Below are 19,473 nucleotides of genomic sequence, written 5' to 3' on the forward strand. Positions count from 1 at the left end.
AATGGTTTGATGCGTTGGAAACTAGACTCGTAGACCTTTGATCCGATAGTTTGTGGTCCCCACAAATCTTGATAGATTGGGAGAAAACCTCCAAGACATTTGACCCAAATTTCAGAGAAATCTTTAAGAAGGAACTTACGATAACTTCCGCCAACTTTTATTTTTCCACTTACCTAACTTCAAAACTTGAGATGCAACACTTGAACACTTAAAATAGGACATACCACATCATTCTTAATTTATTACTCACCCTCCTTGTCTTTCCACGAAGATACGAGTTAATTTAGACGTTTTGAAAAGTCGGGGTGTTACAGACTTTTTGAGCCTTTCAATGTTTCTGCACCTGTTTCCGAGTCTATTGTAGCTGAGAGTGTTTATCGTGATTGTACCATCTCTATCAATCACAAGGAAGCCATGGCTGACTTAGTCAAATTAGACATGGTGGACTTTGATCTTATCCTAGGTATGGACTGGCTTCATACTTGTTATGCCTTAGTTCATTGTAGAACTCAAGTAGTATTCCAGTTTCCTAATGAGCCTGTTATAGAGTGGAGGAGTAATTCAGAAGTGCCTAAGGGTCGTTTTATTTCATACCTTAAGGCCAGAAAGTTAGTTTCCAAGGGGTGCATATATCACTTAGTTCGAGTTATTGACTCTAGTGTTGAGACACCGCCTATTCAGTCAGTTTCAGTTGTGAGTGAGTTTCCAGAGGTCTTTCCAGATGATCTTCCTAGAGTCCCTTACGAGAGAGAAATAGATTTTGGAATAGAAAGTATTCCTGATACTCAACCTATTTCTATTCCTCCATATAGAATGGCTATAACTGAGTTGAAAGAAAATTGGACGGATCTTCTCGAGAAGGGTTTTATTCGACCAAGTGTTTCACCTTGGAGTGCTCCGATCTTGTTTGTGAGGAAGAAATATGGTTATCTTAGGATGTGTCTTGATTACCATCATTTGAAAAAGGTTACAATAAGGAATAAGTTTTGACTTTTGAGAATTGATGATCCTTTCGATCAACTTCAGGGTGCTACTTGTTTTTCTAAGATAGACCTCAGATCTGACTATCATCAACTAATATTAAGAGAAAGTAACATCCTAAAGACATCATTCAGGACTCGTTCTGGTCACTATGATTTTCTTGTTATGTCTTTTGGCTTGACTAATGCTCCTGCAACGTTCATGGATCTTATGAACCGAGTGTTTAAGCCCTATCTTTACATGTTTGTTATCGTGTTTATTGATGACCTTCTAATTTATTCGAGGAATAAGGAACATCAAGCTAATCATCTCAGAGTAGTTCTCCAAACTCTCAAAGATAGAAAAGTGTATGCTAAATTTTCTAAGTGTGATTTTTTACTTGAGTCAGTGGCATTCTTAGGCCACATTGTATCTAGAGAAAGTAACCAAGTTGACACTCAGAAGATTGAATCAGTGTAGAACTGGCCCAGGCCCACATCTCCAACTGATATTAGGATTTTTTTAGGATTGTCTGGTTATTATAGGAGGTTTGTCGAGGGGTTTTCATCTATTTCATCCCCGTTGACAAAGTTGACTTAGAAGACAACAAAGTTTTAATGGTCTAAAGTTTTTGAGAAAAGATTTCAGGAATTGAAAACCCGATTAACTACTACCTAGTGTTGACTATATCGGAGGGTAAAGAAGGCTTTATTGTGTATTGTGACGCGTCCAGAGTTGAACTTGGTTGTGTATTGATGCAAAATGGAAAAGTTATAGCTTATGCCTCTAGATACCTTAAGATTCACGAGATGAACTACCCAAGAATGATCTAGAGTTGGCTTCTCTAGTGTTTGCCTTGAAAATATGGCGTCACTATCGGTATGGTATTCATGTCTATGTGTTCACCAATCACAAAAGTCTCGAGTATGTTTTCAGTCAGATAGAGCCTAATCTCAGACAGAGGAGGTGGTTGGAGTTACTCAAGGATTATGACATGAGGATTCTCTATCACCCAGGTAAGGCTAATGTGATTGTTGGTGCTTTGAGCAAGTTATCTATAGGTAGTACTGCCCCTGTTAAGGAGGGCAAGAAAGAATTGACCAAAGATGTGCACAGACTTGCACGATTGGGAGTTTGGTTGTTGGATTCCAATGAAGGTGGAGTGGTTGTTATTAATGTGGGTGAATCATCACTAGTGTCTGAAGTGAAAGAGAAACAAGACCAACACCCTGGTTTTCTTGAATTGAAGGCCAATGTTCATAAGTAGAAAGTGTTGGCTTTTGAAAAAAGGGGAGATAGTGTGTTGATATATCAAGGTAGATTGTATGTACCAATGGTGGATGAGCTCCAAGAAAGGATCATGGAGGAAGCTCATAGTTCCAGATACTCTATCCAAACTGGTTCCACAAAGATGTACTGTGACTTGAGAGAAGTCTATTGGTGGAGTAGTATGAAGAGGTATATTGCAAAGTTTGTTGCTAAGTTTCCAAATTGCCATCAAGTCAAAGTAGAGAACCGAAGGCCCGATGATATGGCTTAAAATGTAGATCTTCCAGAATAGAAGTAGGAGATGATCAATATGGATTTTATTACTGGTTTTCCGCAATCTCGCAGACAACATAGTTCGATTTGGGTGATTATAGATCGTATGACTAAATCAACCCATTTCTTATCGGTAGAGACTATTTATTCAGTAGAATATTATGCCTGATTATATATCCAAGAGATAGTCAGACTTCATGGAGTTCTTGTGTCTATCATTTCAGATAGAGGTGCTCAATTCATCGCACAATTTTGGAAGTCTTTCCAAAAAAGTTTGGGTTCGAAGGTAAACTTAAGTACTTCTTTCCATTCCCAGACTGATGGTCAAGCAGAGCATATGATTCAGACTTTAGAGGATATGTTGAGGGAATGTGTGATCGATTTCAAAGGTAATTGGGATGATCACTTACCTCTCATAGAGTTTGGTTACAATAACAGTTACCACTCTAGCATCCAGATGGATCTTATGAGGCTCTTTATGGGAGAAGATGTAGATCTACTATTGGATAAGGTTGGTGAAGCTTGGTTGATAGGACCAGAGTTGGTTTATCAAGCTATGGAGAAAGTGAAGATCATTCAAGAAAGGTTGAAAATAGCACAAAGCCATCAGAAATCCTATACATATGTTAGGAGAAGAGACTTGGAGTTTGAGGTGGATGATTGGGTTTACTTAAAGGTTTCACCCATGAAGGGTGTCATGAGATTTGGCAAAAAAGGGAAGCTCAGTTCCCGATATATTGGTCCTTATAGGATATCCAAGAGAATTGTCAATGTAGTTTATGAGTTAGAGCTACCGTCAGAGTTAGCAGCAGTCCTTCCGGTATTCCACATTTGTATGTTGAAGGAGTGTAAGCGGATCCTTCACTTATTATACCTACAAAAAATATTGGTATTAAGGACATCCTATCTTATGAGGAGATACTTGTTGAGATACTTGACGTCAGGTTTGTAAGTTAAGAACAAAGGAGGTAGCATCAGTCAAGGTCTTAAAGAGTAATCAGTTTGTTGAGGAAGCTACTTGGGAGGTTGAGGAGGATATGAAGAAGATATACCCACATCTCTTTTCCTCCAGAGAAATTCTAGACCAAGGTATTGAATTTTTGTAAAACACTCTTCAAATTGATATGTTGTGTTGTGTTAAATTGCATGTTAGGTATTTGAGTTGGGTGTTAGATGTTTCCAGCATCATCTCTATTTAGAGTAATCTTATTCGAGGATGAATATTCCCAAGGGGAAGATATTGTAACACCGCGGTCTTAGAAAGAGCTAATTTTAGAAGGAACTAAATTAGAAATAGCATATTTGAGATTAATGCAAGTTATTCTTAAATTGTGAGTTTTGGGTCAACTTCAAACGACCATAACTTTCAGCTCAGGATGATTTAGGTGGCCCTTGGGATATCAAATCGAAGGTCGTTGAGTTCTCTTTCCAACGCCACCAAGTTTGCTAAATTTCAAGTTCATATGAGGGAAATATGCCCATTTAAGTGCAGCCTGTCTAGTTAAGACAATCCATCCATTTTAAGGAGGGGTATTTTGGTCTTTTCCTTACCCTCACTAGCCTAGCTCGTTCTCTAAACAGATTAAAATCAGTTTTAGTCATCTTGCGAGCTTTGAGGATTTTAGCCAAGAATTTCATTCTTTCGAGGTATGTAAGTTTTCATAGTGATGGGTTTGTTCATCCTCACGTCAATCATGTTATTTTCATCCATAATTTCGTTATTGAGATTGGTTGATTTGAATTCTTGAGAAATTCTTAAGGTTGTAGCTTCATTCTTTAATAATGAAGTCTTGTTGAGTTCTTGAGGTGAGGGTCTTGCGAATTAATGTTGTTGTTGGTGGGTTTGGTGTGGATTTTCGTTGTAATTGAGTTGGGTTTATGATCCCAAAGGATTTTGAAGGAAGTCATTCGATTCTGGATGAGTAAGTCTTTGGAATTTAGGAGAAAAAATTGTCAAAAATCTGGGCATGGGGTGGGGCGGCACGCCACCACTACGCCACAATTACTGCCCAGTAGTTTGGGGCCTGGCGCGGCGCGACACTTAGTGTTCCCCAAATACTGTTCTGAAGTTTTGGTAATGGCGCCCCGCGCCACTCAGTGCGGCAGGTTCTCCAGGTCCCTACCCATCCGTCCTTCTTCCCGTATGTGTTCCCTCGAATCTTATCTACGTTCTCTACTTGATATTCACACTTAAAATCTTCATTAATCCTTGAGAGAACATGCATATCTTAATCATAACTCTTAAATCTTCATTTCAAATTAAAGTAAAGATTAAGAGTAGAGTTCGAGAAGTCTTTTAAGTCGTTTTGAGGAGTCTTTTGCATTAATTTGAGTAAATGAGTATGAGAATGTGGAGAGTTGAGTTCATATTTCAAAATGAGTATAAGGTAATTAAGTATTCCCAAGTATGTAACAATTTTATAATTAAAACGAGAGGAAACCTTCATTTCTGAATGAGTTCATGAGGAGTTTTGAGCGCTATCTCTTTTAAGGGAACCTTTTGAGAAATTATCTCAAATTGAGGAGGAGTTATGTTTTAAACATATGAGCATCAGTTATATATGTTTTTGGGAGTATTATTGAGCACCGTTATAGGGGTGAGTTCAGACAACTCAAAATCCTAATACAAGCAAACTAATTTACCAATTCTTTTCCATTCTTCAATGTCTCCAAATGTTCCCAATCTATCAAGTATGCATAATTTGTAAGTAAACTCAATTCTATAATTAAGTTCCTAATCTTGATGCCGATCAATTTGTCAAGTATTATATTGTCCTGAATTTCAAGCTAGGATTAAGACTCAATCTCTTCAAATTACATAAATATAATGGTATTTATATAATATAATACACCTATATTTAATTACTTATACCAATTAAACAAAAATTGAAATCATAATATGATAATCGTAAAAGATTAAAAAATCAAATTCACATATTAAAATTTCCCATTACATTATTGTGCAAGAAGAACAAGCTTCAAACTTAACCTAAACCGTACATGCAACGTACATGATTCAATATTTTATATTGTCTCATTTCCATTAACCAATCTCTATCTATCATTGCAAAATATTATTTTCCTCACCTTGTTATCCAAAAAATCCACAAACCAATGAATAAAATTGACACCTATCCCACTAGCACTATATAGTTTGCTTACCTCACCAATCATGAAACTAATCGCAATTCAATCATATTAATATAATTAATGTAACTAGAAGAATTGGAGAAAATTCTCACCTGAAGCTGCCGTTTCAAAAAATTTTCGCAACTGTGCATCTATTTTATCTTCCTTTATTCTATAGATTATTTACTACCCTAATTATTGTATATGACTAATTAAAAAATTAGTGAAAGTGGTCCACTACTAATTTTAATAAAATATTTTCATTAATGACCAACAAAATTAATTATTAAAATTATTACATTAGTTATATAACTATAGTTAACGGATAGTCCAAAATACCCACTTCGAATCTACCAAAGGAGTATTATATGGAATAAAAAGATCTTGTATTCAAAATGACCTAATGGGTCATTATATTATAACTCTATTTGGGAGGTTGTCGACAGGCTCACAAAGTCGGCCCATTTTATTTTAGTTCAGGTGAAGAATACGATGAAGAAGTTAGCCCAACTTTACATCAGTTAGATAGTTTGACTTCATGGTGTGCCTATTTCCATTGACTTTGAGAGAGGATCATTGTTCACTTCTGACTGTTGGAGGGCTTTACAACATGATTTGGGTACTTGGTTAGATATGAGTATAGCTTTGCACCCTTATATGAATGGTCAGTCCGAGTGGATGACTTAGATGTTGGAGGATACGGTCCAAGAACATGTGATTAATTTTGGTGCTGATGGGATCAACACTTTCCTTTAGCAGAGTTTGCCTACAATAAATATTACCACTCCAGTATTGAGATGACCCCATTTGAGGCATTTTATGACATACTATAGATCTCTGATTGGTTGGCTTGATTCGACCGAGATGAACTATTTAGATATATACTTTCTTAGGGATGTCATGTAGCAGGTCCATATGATTCAAGGTAGACTGTGATGTACCATGCCTTTACAGTATTTTTGATACATTATACTTGAAGTTTGCATGTGTCTTATGTATTTTTGTTATTAGATATGATGGTGTTTTGGTCTAATTTTGTAGGGAATAGGTTTAAAGTAGTTAGAGTTAAATGTAGCTGAACCAACAGAATTTTGGCAACACACAAGCCCATCCACGAGCCGTCATTTATTTGACGTGCCATAGGTGAAGCCGTAGCTGGAGTGTTCAAGGAATTCTGACTAAGGGTGGAACCACAGAGGCTAAAGACACCCCATATTCTGAGTGACACACCGTGGATGATGGTCGTCATTTGATTCGGAGAAAAGGAGTTCCAGTACTTGAACAATAGAGGGACATGACAGACCGTTCATAGACCAATGGTCCATAGGCGATGACCATCATTTGTAGACCACAAGATTTTGGCCAAGTGCTAAACCACAAAGCGACCCACTGGCCATTGATTTATTCCTGGACCAGAGGTGGCTGTCGTAGATCGAAACTGCTCAGACCGGAAATTCCTATATATTCTTTTCCTACTTGATTTAGGATTTAGTTTCTATAAATAGAAATTGTATTTTTCATTTTTTGGGGTGTTAGACCTTTTGTGAGACTTTACGTTTGGCTTTGAGAATTACTTTGCAAACTCTTTTAGCATTTAATTCTTAAAGAGTGTTTATGCAATTTTCTTTTTATTTTCAATTCAAGATTTTAGATTTCATCTATTCCAAGTGTAAGTTCATGATTTCTATTTCAAACTCAAATATGAATTGTGATAACTCAAACATGAATAGATAAATCAACAACTAGGGTTGTGGGAATCACAAGTAATTAACAAATTAGAACAAATAATTAAGTAGTTCTTGAATTGTGATTATGCATGTAATTTTAATGCTTTCGTTCAGAAAACATTTTAACGGTGGCCAACGTTAGACTCACCTCATTCCTATTTGCCAGACCAAAGAGGTAACAAATGAGAAAGGATTAAACAATGGATATTTAGACGTGATAATCCGTTATCTACTAGCCTGACCCACTTACTACGAAGGCTAATCTGGGGTTAAGGGTAAGGATTTACTTACACCCGTTGACTAACCAAGTTGTGTGGTGAAATTCCCTATTTGGAGGACTAATCACTTAGGAGATACATAACTTACCAACCTTGCATGTTGACACTAAGATAGAGTTACTATTATTGGAATTATTGCGTTCAGTACTTTTGGGGAAAACTTGTCCCTTAGTTTTCACCTCATAATGATATTTCAAATTGTGAATTGTGGTTACTTGTTACTTGTTACTTCATATCAATCAACTATTATCTTATTTATAAATCCCCCTTTTTCAGAAGTAGTTTGACTAAACGTAGATAATTGTAAGTTAGCCTATGTCTAGAACATATTCCTTGTGGGATCGACCCTAATCTAAAAGTTAGGTTCTTTATTTGACAACGAATGCTTATACTTCTTTAGGGACGTATAATTTGGCGTATCAAATTTTAGCGTCGCTGCCGGGGAATGCGGCTTTTAGATTAGACTGATTTCATTATTGAACTTTAGTCAAGTATTTCCTGATTTTACATTTTTATTTTGTTTTTGTTTTCTGTAGGTCTTATCTCTAGTGTATTCCAAGTGCATGGAGTCGAGACAATCCCCCGACTCCCTACAATCCAGAATTAAGAAGAACTCTAAAAAAATGGTTGGAAGAGGCTGAATCTCAAGGTACAGAATAATCCAATAGGACAGGGTTAAGGGGGTGGACCTAGTTTGTATCCGCCTAGAGTATTGGATGTGCCCGGTCATGTTCAGGGTAACCCATGAGTTGAAAATGCGGAAAGAGTGCAAAATCAGCAGACACCAGGTGTTTGCGATAACTACACGGTTGATCATAATGTTGTGGGATTGACATGTGCCATATTTGTCCCTCCATTACCTCCGAGATACACTTTTGTGGGGACCAGCAGTTTGATGCAAATGTTTACAGCTAGAGGGTTGTTTGCTGAGTTACCATTAGAAGATCCATATTCTCCTATGAGCAAACTGAAAAGTGTCTGCTTGAGTAGTGTGGGGTGACCATATTTGATATGGATGCGATCGGCTTAAGGGTGTTTCCACTGTCGTTGGCAGGTGATGCTACAGTATGGATTTTTAAGTTGCCATACAACTCGATCACGACTTGGGACCAGCTGAACAATGTATTCACGGAGAAGTATTTTTCGGTGTCCAAGAAGTTGAACCTCAAGGATAGGCTCAATAACTTTGTAGCTCTAGTGGGAGAGTCGGTGAACAACACATGGGATAGATTTACAGGATTTATGAGGAGTGTGCGGCACCACCGCATAAATGACGAGTCACTTAAAGAGTATTTCTACAGAGGACAAGATAATAATGGAAAAGTTGTACAAGATACTATTGCTAGGGGATCTTATGAAGCGTGCACATTTCAAGAGATAGCCAAGAAGCTTGAAAATATCTCTAAGAAAAACAAGGCATGGAGCACTAGAAAGGAAAATAATGGAAGGAGTACGTTTGTTGTCCAAACTGCACCAAGTTATTCTAACGATGTTATTCGTGAGGAGATGGCCCAGTTGAGAATATAAATTGGCTTGGTGTTAAAACATGTCAACGAAAGTGCAAAGAAGGTGAATGCTGTGAACTATAAATCTAGAGCACCACCTGCTGATGAGTACATTTATGAAGATGATGTGAATATGGTGAATGATCAAACAAGGGGTTTCTGGACTAACGACTAAGTATCCAATTTGGAATATTGGTGCCAAGGTCAACGAAACCAAGGTCAACACTATGATAACTACAATCGTGAAGGAAACTATGTCTGTGATGGAAATTTCAATTGTGACAACAACTTCAACCAGACTAGCTATGGCACCAAGAATGAGAAGAGTGGACCTTACCTTCCACCTGGGAACATAGATGCTAGATCAAATATAAATTGCATTGAAGATATGATGCACAAAATGATGAAAAGATCTGATTCGATTGATGATAATGTGAAGGAGATGCATAATGATCTATCTAGCATCAGTCAAAAACTTGAGGCACATGCAATATCGATTAAGAAAATTGAGTAGCAGTTGAGCCAGTTGTCTGCAAGTGTAAATTCGTGTCAGCTAAGAACACCTCTTAGCAACACTATTTAGAATCCAAAAAATGGTGGTCATTGCATGGCAGTCGTTACTCAAGGAGGAAAACAGACTATAGACCCTCCCATGCTGATTGGAATGGAAAGTGCAAAAGACAATGTTGAGGACGAAGTTGAGGTAGTTGATGAGCCAAAAGATCAGAACGAGAAGGAAGTTAAGCTGACACAAAAGATCATTCCTATGCCGAGACCCCCTCCTCTATTCCAACAAAGGTTGGTAAAAAAGACGGAATAAGGAAAATATCATAGGTTTATAGCTATGCTGAAGCAGTTGTCTGTAAATGTTCCTTTGATTGAGGCACTTGAGCAAATACTGAGTTAAGGATCTGGTCCCTATGAAGATGATGGCAAGCTGCAACATTATAGTTCTATTACTATGAGGTCATTAATGCATAAGAAAGAGGATCATGAAGCTTTTACTATCCCTTGTACGATTGGTATGTTTCACTTCGACAAAGCTCTATGTGACTTTGGTGCTAGCATTAATCTGATGTTGCTGCCTATATATAAGAACTTGGGCTTGGGAGCTCCAAACAGACTGCAATGTAGCTACTCATGGCAGACCGAACTGTGAAAAGGCCAATTGGGGTGCTGCAAGATGTCCTTGTGAAAGTTGAGTCATTTATCTTTCCGGCAAACTTTGTTATACTGGGTGTGCGTTGGTTAATATGGAAAAGGGGCAGATGAAGTTTCGTTTGAGCAATAAAGAGGTCATTTTTAACATATATGCATATCTACGAAGCATGCTAGTGATCTTAAGGCAGTGCCTATAGTAAACCATGTTGTTGAGGAAAGGCCAACAATCTTTATTGAGGAGAGACTTGGTGTTGAGGCATTAGCTGCTGTGATAATGTATTTTGATGGAGATGGTATCTTTGAGTATGATGAGCTAGTAGTTGCACTTGACGAAGTAAATTTTCCTCGTCGTCAATCGAAGAAGTATGATCTTGACTTAACGAATCGAGACACTGCGCCTGTACAACCATCTATTGAGGAGCCTCCAAAGTTGGAGCTCAAGGCTTTTCCATCTCATTTGCGGTATATGTTTCTGGGTAAAAATAATACTTTGTCGGTTATTATTGCTGCTAACTTGAATGAAGGGAAAGCGAAGTCATTGATATCGGTCTTGAAGCGATTCAAAAAGGCTATCAGACGGACAATTGCTAATATTATCGGTATCCCACCGGGTAATTGCTCTCATAATCTACCGTCCATCAAGAGCACATGTTGTGGGTTTGGTGTCACTACTTGCTTAAGGTCTAGAAAATCTTTGTGGCACACTCACGTAACTTTGCATCACTTGTAAGGTAATTGATTTCAACCCCTTGACATGTTCATTACTTATTTGAAATCACAAAGTTGCACTTGACCTTGAGTATAAATTGCATGTTAAAATTAGTATATTTATTTCTAAAATACCCTTGGGACGAAGGTGTTCTGAGTGTTGTCTATTAATGTGTTTGGAATTTTCGCTTAGGTTGTTGTAGTTTGCTTCTTAACTTAGGTTTTCGATTAAATTTTGATTTTAAGTATGAATTATGTGGTTGGAACCCTAGGGATGATAGAAAACCATGTTAATGTGTTGAAATACATATTCTAGACATAGTGTATGTGTTAAGCGTTGATTTGAAAATTATTGAATGCTAAGTGAAACTGTAGTCTGCATTAGTGTTTATCGACGCCCACGACTTACGTGTCGTGGGTCAACCTACGGACTGTAGGTCTGGCCTCGTCGATCAGTTGCAAATTCCAATAGCTGAAGTTTCTAACCTTGGTCTGGCTTACGGTACGTCGTTTAATCGATGGACTATTCTGGTGGATTGTTGTTCCACTTCAAAGGACCAAAAGTTGGCTTTTCAACCTACGGTGGGCACTGAAGGTCTATCGTTCCAATGAGGGTCTGTGAGTACCTACCATTGGTCTAAAAAATAGCTACTGCCCTCAAATTTTAAGTTCACATTTTGTTTTCAAATTTTTTTCTTGGTTTGTTTAGGTTTCTTTGAATACTAACAAGTCTCTTGCAGCTCTCATGGCACCCAAACAGGCTCCTACATATCAACAATGAGAAAAAACAAAGTTAATGGCCCCATCTCGGCGGCTGATAGATGAGTCTAGTGGTGAGAAGTACGCACTTGAGCATACTAGAGGCTCCCCACTGCTCCTTTTTCCATGTGGCACCAAAATAGGCATGTGGTGGTGTCCGATGAGGAGTCAATTTAGACCCCTAAGTAATTACCAAAAATAAATTAATTTAATTGGGTATGGTAAAGACCAAAATACCCTTCCAAAATCCATTTTAGACTTTTCTTATTTGAACAGCCCAATTTCAAATGGGAACATCTCACTCATACGAACTCAGAATCTCGCAAAATCAGCGGCGTTGGAAATATTATTCCAAGATAAGTCCTACGATATTTGGAAACACACCTAAATCATAATGATCTAGGAGTTATGATCGTTTGAAATTGACCAAAAACCCAAACTTAACATAACTTAACAAACTTGTAGATTTTTCATTCTTTCCTAGAATGACTATTCCCAATTCTAACTCTTTCTAGTTCTTTCAATTAACAAGATTTTATAATATCTGCCCCTTGAGAACATTCTCCCTCGAATAATATTATTGATGAGTCCACAAATTGGACTCATTTAGGGCTTTATTGTAATGGAACTAGTGTCCTTGAATGCTTGTTTTATCTCAATACCTGATTCAAATGCTGAAGTTTCAGGTATTTGAAGTTTTAGTGGAGGCGTGAATACTTAGGCGCAAAACGGAGCAAATAGGGCGGAAAAGAACAAGAAATGGAATCCTCTGGATCGCCGAGTTTAACTTGGTGAGTCGCCGAAATGACATGAGCCGCCCTTCATTCCAGTACGCGAAGCCTTGAAGGAAGTGGATCAAAAGGCGAGGAAAGGAGCGGTCGGTGGGTCGCCAATCAGTTTCGCGAAGCAGTACTATACCGCCCAATGATCCAGAATGCGAGGATGCAAAAGTCAAGACACTGAAGGCGATGAGCTACCAAAAGGTGGATCGCCAAGTTCATCGGCGATCTCGACTAATGTCGCCGAACAATCCTCCGCAACACAATCTATGAAAACTATAAATACTATTTAGAATTAGATTTTGGAAAAGATTGAGGAGTGGAACATATTATTCTTATTTTTCACTTTAGAACATATTCTAGCTAATATTTTTCTCTCAAGTTTGGAGAGGGTTTTGTGGAGACTTGAAGAAAGGAGTTCTTCTTCCTCAAGTTGGAAGTGGGTCTTTTCTATTCACTTTCCTTTGCTTAATTCAAGGTTTAATTTCTTATACCCTGTTGATTTCATTATCATGTTAGGTATAATTTCTTATTTCTTGATGTGTGGCTAAAAACCCCCATTCTTGGGGTGTGATTTAGCAAATATGGGTTGATATTCTTGTTGGGTCTTGCTTACTGATAGGTTAGATGTATTTTAATGGTGATTTCATCTAGTGGTTGCGGATTAATCTAAAGGGTTTGTAGTTGCAAATACAAAGCCACCCATGTGTTTTCGGCTTGCCTGAGAGGGAGGTCGTGCAACCGAAACCACTAGACTGATGTCCTAAGGAGTGGGTCAACATGAGGTTCAGCCCGAAAGGGTGAGCCCGAAAGGGTGAGCCCTAGTCCCATATCTTAACACTCAGCTCGAGAGGGGGGTAAGGTGTAGGCTGGTCTTCATGCGGAAAATGGGTGTCCTAGAGGAACACATTTGAAGCGGGGTAAGTTTCCCGAGAGGGAACTTATTTCCATTTAAAGCTTAGCCTAGTCACTATTATTTTGCAAATCTCCGATAGAAAACATGTACCCAACAATTTATCTCTACTTGTATTGTGCTCACATCCCAAGAACCTTTACCCATACTTGATTTTCTTGTTTATTTTGCTCTTTAGTACTTGTTACAAAACCCCCTTTTGATATTTGACACTTTTGTGTCACCTCTTTTAAATTTACAATGTCTTTTATCGCAAATGTCTTTAACTACGACTAACTTGAATGTGTTCCTCTGGGACCTCCCTGGCATACCAGTAAAGCACGTTCATTTTTCCGCTGAGCCAAATAGGTGGTGCGTACACGGGATGTACAAATCTTTGAGGATGGGCTATATGTTAATGAACACTAAAGGTTTCCCAGATTATTACTCAGGAGCGTCGGGTGCTTACAGGGAACTTCCACACTGTGCCTACTATTCATAACCTTTTTAAGAAGCACATATGTGATAAAGTGGCGAAGAATCCTGTAACACCTCAAAAATCAGACCTAGGAAAAAATGCAGAATTTCACATGAACCAGTGAACCACGGCAGGGTTCACGGACCGTGATAGGGTCCATAGTCCGTTGACCTGCCCGTGGTCAGGACTTGGGCTTCACTAGGCCAGACATCAGACCACGGTCACCTTCACGGTCTGTTGTCTTGATGACGGGCTATGGTGGCTCTTGTGGAGTCTAAACAGTAGACCCCTTATACTAGCCTTCAGACCCCCCAAGCCTAAGTGAGGGCCAAGAGGACCTTCATGGTTCATGGTCCTCAACACGGCCCGTAGTTGGGTCTGTGAAGGCTAGCGAGTAGACCCCTAAACCTTAGCCTCCAGACCTCAGCCCAAGTGAGGACCACGGGGACCTTCACGGTCCGTGGTCTTCCACACGGGCCATGGTAGGGGCTCGTAGACCAGACCCCAAAACCCCTAGCTCCTGGACCAAAGACAACGACCCACTTCAGGGTCTGTGGTCCCTTTCACGGTCCGTGAAAGTGACAGTGGTCAGCCCCGTCTGTAGCTTAAGTCAGGGTCTTTTGGTCTTTTCCTATTTCGTTGGACCTCTAAACTACGTCGTTTTAACCTTAAACTACGTGGTTTCGGTCAGTTTTATCCTAGAAACACAACTAGAACTTACCTAAGTCAGATCATTAATCAAAACTTAGAAAATTAGAAGCGAAAGAGAAGAAAAGGTCGAGCAACCCTAGTTCAAGAACGCAACCAGTTTCATCCAGTTCCAGCCCTGAAATCGAAGGATTTCTCCATGGAATTCGTTACAAGGTATGTGCGATTTCACTAGTGGGTTGCTTTCGGCCATTAGGTCCCTAGAATTTTTTTAGATTCTTGGTTCTCTATTATTAACTAGACATAAGGTTTCTAGAACTTAAGCAGATTATCATGAATTATTTATTTATATGTTCCAAATCAGATTATCATGTTATTACTTCGTTTCGTGCATGAATTTCAGAACCCTAGCTTGGTAGTTCTTTAGTTCTTGAATTACACAAGCTAGTTCAGATATTTTAAAATTTTAGATATACATGCCTCAGTTTTTGAATGCATTACTTTCAGTATATTAATGTGCATTCTCAGTTCACATGTCCAGTTTGAGCTATCTAGTATATTATAGAAATTCAGTCATAATGTATTCATCATTTAATCTATTGGGAGTAGCATAATACCGAGTTGGACTAGGGTCAGTCACCCATATTGTCCCTGAACTACGAGCCACATAGGTTGGAAGTCCTCTCTGTGGTCATCATTTTAGTGATCACTCCATCGTACCTCTACACCTTTGGCCGGGTGTATTGGGTCCTCTCGATGAGGCTTATACATAGGACTTCACATTTAGATCATGTGGTTTTATTATCGGTTATTAGTAGCTCCAACAGTTCAGTCAGACTCCCTTGCATTTACCACATTTCAGTATAATCAGTATTCAACATCAGCATGTCTAAATTTGGTCATTGCATTCTGTTAGCTCAGTATTCAGTATCTATATCATGTTCAGATTATACTCTTGCTTCATTGCTTGTTCAGTTATATGTTTATTTCAGCTTTACTCTATCCAGCATGCTCAGTACCTTTCAAGTACTGATGCATACTCTACGCTACATATTCTTGTGATGTAGGTTCAGATTCTCAACATTCAGATCATGCTTAGATCGGTCCCCGATGTCCAGTTCAGCAGCATCAGTGGTGACTCCTCATCCTTCGAGGACAATAGTCATGTTATCTCTCTGTTTTCATTGTTTTAGTTTCAGCTTTGCTAGACTTAGCTGGGGCATGTCCCAGCACTTCTAGTCAGTTAGAGGCTATTTTCAGACATAGTTAGATTCAGCTTAGTAATTTGAGTTTGATGTTTCTTTTGTATTAAACTCTTAGATTTGATATTCAGTTTTAGTATATATGGATTTTCCCCATCATTTCAGATTTATTTATGATTAGCTTCCGCATCAATTTTATTTCTCAATTTATCTTTAGCATGCTCATGATTATGCCAGCAGGGTTAGCTTGGGGTCACTTGTGATCCTAGATCCCGTAACCGCGTCTCGGGGGTAGCTCGGGGAGTGACAAACATGGTATCAGAGCATTAGGTTTAAGAGTCCTAAGATGTCTGAAAAGCCTTACTAAGTAGAGTCTTTTTCATGGGTGTGAAGTGCACTACATCTAATGAGAGGGAGGTTACAAAGTGTTTTAGGAAAAATCTTCATTTTCTTGTTACTCTTATCGTGCGTAAGGTATGATCTAATTCCATTCTAACTCGACCTTCTACATTTCAGTGATCATGCCTCCTCGTAGGGCTAACGCCAGGAATGCGAATGCCAAGAACACAAATGCAGCTCCTCCATTCCCAGATCAAGAAGTTTCGAATGACAAAATCCGGAACGCCGTTTAGATGTTGGCTCAAAGTGTGGAAAACCAGAATAATCAGCGAGCTCCAGTTTCGGCAAATGCTAAAGTTGGTCATCTTCAGCCAGAGTGCGAGATGTTGTTCAGATGAATCCACCAGAGTTCTTAGGATCGCAGATTGGTGAGGATCCCCAAAACTTCAGTGATAAGGTCAAGAAGATCTTTGAAGTGATGTAGGTAACTGGGAATGATCGGGTTGAGTTAGCATCTTACCAACCTAAGGATGTGGCTCATATCTGGTATACTCAGTGGAAAGAGAACAGGGGTACAGATACAGCTCCTATCACTTGGAATTGCTTTAGTGAGACCTTCCTGGACAGGTTTTTCCCAAGAGAGATAAGGAAGGCGTAAGCTCAAGAATTTATGAACTTAAAACAAGGTAGCATGACAGTCCAAGAGTATAAGATCAAGTTTACCCAACTCTCCAAGTATTCTCCTCACATGGTTGCTGACTCCAGGGCTCAGATGAATAACTTTCTATATGGAGTGTCCGACTTGGTGAAGACAGAGTGTAGAAATGCTATGTTATTGGGAAATATGAGCATCTCTAGGCTCATGACTCATGATCAGCAGGTTAAAAGTGATAAGCTTAGGGAAAAGGCTAAGGAGAACAAAAAGGCTAGGATCGGAAACTATGACTATTCTCAGTCGAAATCGGGTGGTGGAAATCGCTCGCAGGGTCATCAAAATTCTTTAGCTCCAGCACCTTCATCAGCTAGTGTTCCGTCCTCCAAATTCAGACAAGATCAGAAAGGTAGGGCATCAGGGTCTAAGTCTCAGGGAAGTGTTTCAGGTACCAAAACCTACCAAATTTCTCTAAGTGTGGTAAGAACCATCCGGGCGAGTGCCTTGTAGGAAAGGAAAGATTCATTGGATGTGGTTAGTCTGGTTACAAGTTGAGGGACTGTCCTTCTGAACAGGGTCATTGAGGCAATGGTAGAGCTCAATCCACAACCTCAGCGGCACCAGTAAGTCACCCGACTCAGTAGGGTAACTCATCTGGTACAGGTGGCGGACAACGCCAAAATAGGCTCTATTCTCTCCAGGCTCACAAGGATCAGGAATATTCTCTTGATGTAGCACTGGTACGTTACGAGTCTTTGATCTCGATGTTTATGCTTTGTTAGATCCAGGGGCCACTTTTTCCTTTGTTACTCCTTATATAGCAGTTAAGCTTAATGTTAGTTCAGAAACTCTCTCAGACTATTTCTCAGTCTCTACTCCAGTCGGTGACCCAATTATAGCTAGATGGGTATACAGAAATTGCCCTATCATGGTCTCTCAGAAAGTCACCTCAACAGATCTTGTAGAGTTAGAAATGGTAGAATTCGATGTCATTTTAGGCATAGATTGGTTAAAGTGCTATTATGCCTCAGTCGATTGTAGAACTAGGATTGTTAGTTTTCAATTTCCAAACGAACCAATCTTAGAATGGAAGGGTAGTAGCTTAGCGCCTATAGGTCGATTCATTTCTTACCTTAAGGCTAGAAAAATGATTTATAAGGGTTATCTCTACAATCTAGTTCGGGTTAAGGATTCAAGCTCCGAAACCCCAACTCATGAGTCAGTTCCAGTGGTTAATGAGTTTCTAGAAGTGTTTCCAAAATATTTTCCCGGAGTTCCTCCCGAAAAGAAAATCGACTTTGGAATTGATTTCCTTCCGGATACCCAGCCTATTTATATTCCTCCTTATAGAATGGATCCAACTGAGCTTAATGAATTGAAAGAGTAGTTGAAAGACCTTCTAGATAAGGGCTTCATCAGACCTAATATTTTGCCATAGAGTACACCAGTGTTGTTCGTGAAGAAAAAAGATGGTTCTCTCAGAATGTGCATCGACTATAGGCAGTTGAACAAGGTCACAATCAAGAATAAGTATCCCATCCCCATGATTGATGACTTGTTTGACCAACTTCAAGGTGCTAGTCATTTCTCAAAGATAGACCTCAGATCGGGTTATCATCAGCTCAAATTCAGAGATAGTGACATTTCGAAGACAGCCTTCAGAACTCGGTATGGTCATTATGAATTTGTAGTTATGTCATTTGGACTAACCAATGCTCCTGCAGCTTTCATGAATTTGATGAACATAGTGTTCAAGCAGTATTTGGACTTGTTCGTTATCGTCTTTATTGATGATATCCTCATTTACTCTAGGAATGAGGAAGAACATGTGAGTCATTTGAGAGTTGTTCTGCAAACTCTCAAAGATCGCCAGTTATTCTCCAAATTTAACAAGTGCGAGTTTTGGTTACAATCAATTGCTTTCCTTGGGCATATAGTGTCCAGTGAAGGGATCCGAGTGGATTCCCAAAAAATAAAAATGGTGAAACAATGGCCCAGACCTACCTCTCCTGCAGATATCAGAAGTTTCTTGGGTCTAGCGGGTTATTATAGAAGGTTCGTGGAAGGATTTTCATCCATAGCCTCACCATTAACTAGGTTGACTCAGAAAATGGTCAAGTTTCAGTGGTCATATGATTGTGAGAAAAACTTCGTAGAATTGAAAACTAGGTTGACTACAGCTCATGTTTTGACTATACCAGAGTGTTCAAATAGTTATGTGATTTATTGTGATGCATCCAGAGTCAGCGTAGGTTGTGTGTTGATGCAGCGAGGTAAGGTTATAACTTATGCTTCCAGACAACTTAAGGTGCATAAGAAGAACTATCTCACTCATGACCTCGAGCCTACAACAGTGGTGTTTGCACTCACGATTTGGAGGCACTACTTGTATGGTGTTCATGTAAATCTATTCATAGACCATAAGAGCCTTTAGTATGTGTTCACCCAGAAAGAGTTGAATATTCGCCAGAAAAGATGGCTTGAGTTCCTCAAGGATTATGACATTAGTTTGCATTACCATCCTGCTAAGGCAAATGTAGTAGCAGATGCCCTTAGTAGACTATCTATGGGTAGCGTAGCACATATTGATGAAGAATGAAAAGATCTAGCAAAGGATGTTCACAGGCTTGCTCGTTTAGGAATTCGTCTTATGAGCATATTAGATAGTGGTGTGACAGTTCAAAATGGATCAGAATCTTCATTGGTAGCGGAGG

This window comes from Solanum tuberosum, unplaced genomic scaffold, assembly GCF_000226075.1.
Source record: "Solanum tuberosum cultivar DM 1-3 516 R44 unplaced genomic scaffold, SolTub_3.0 scf00079, whole genome shotgun sequence".
Lineage (NCBI taxonomy): Eukaryota > Viridiplantae > Streptophyta > Magnoliopsida > Solanales > Solanaceae > Solanum > Solanum tuberosum.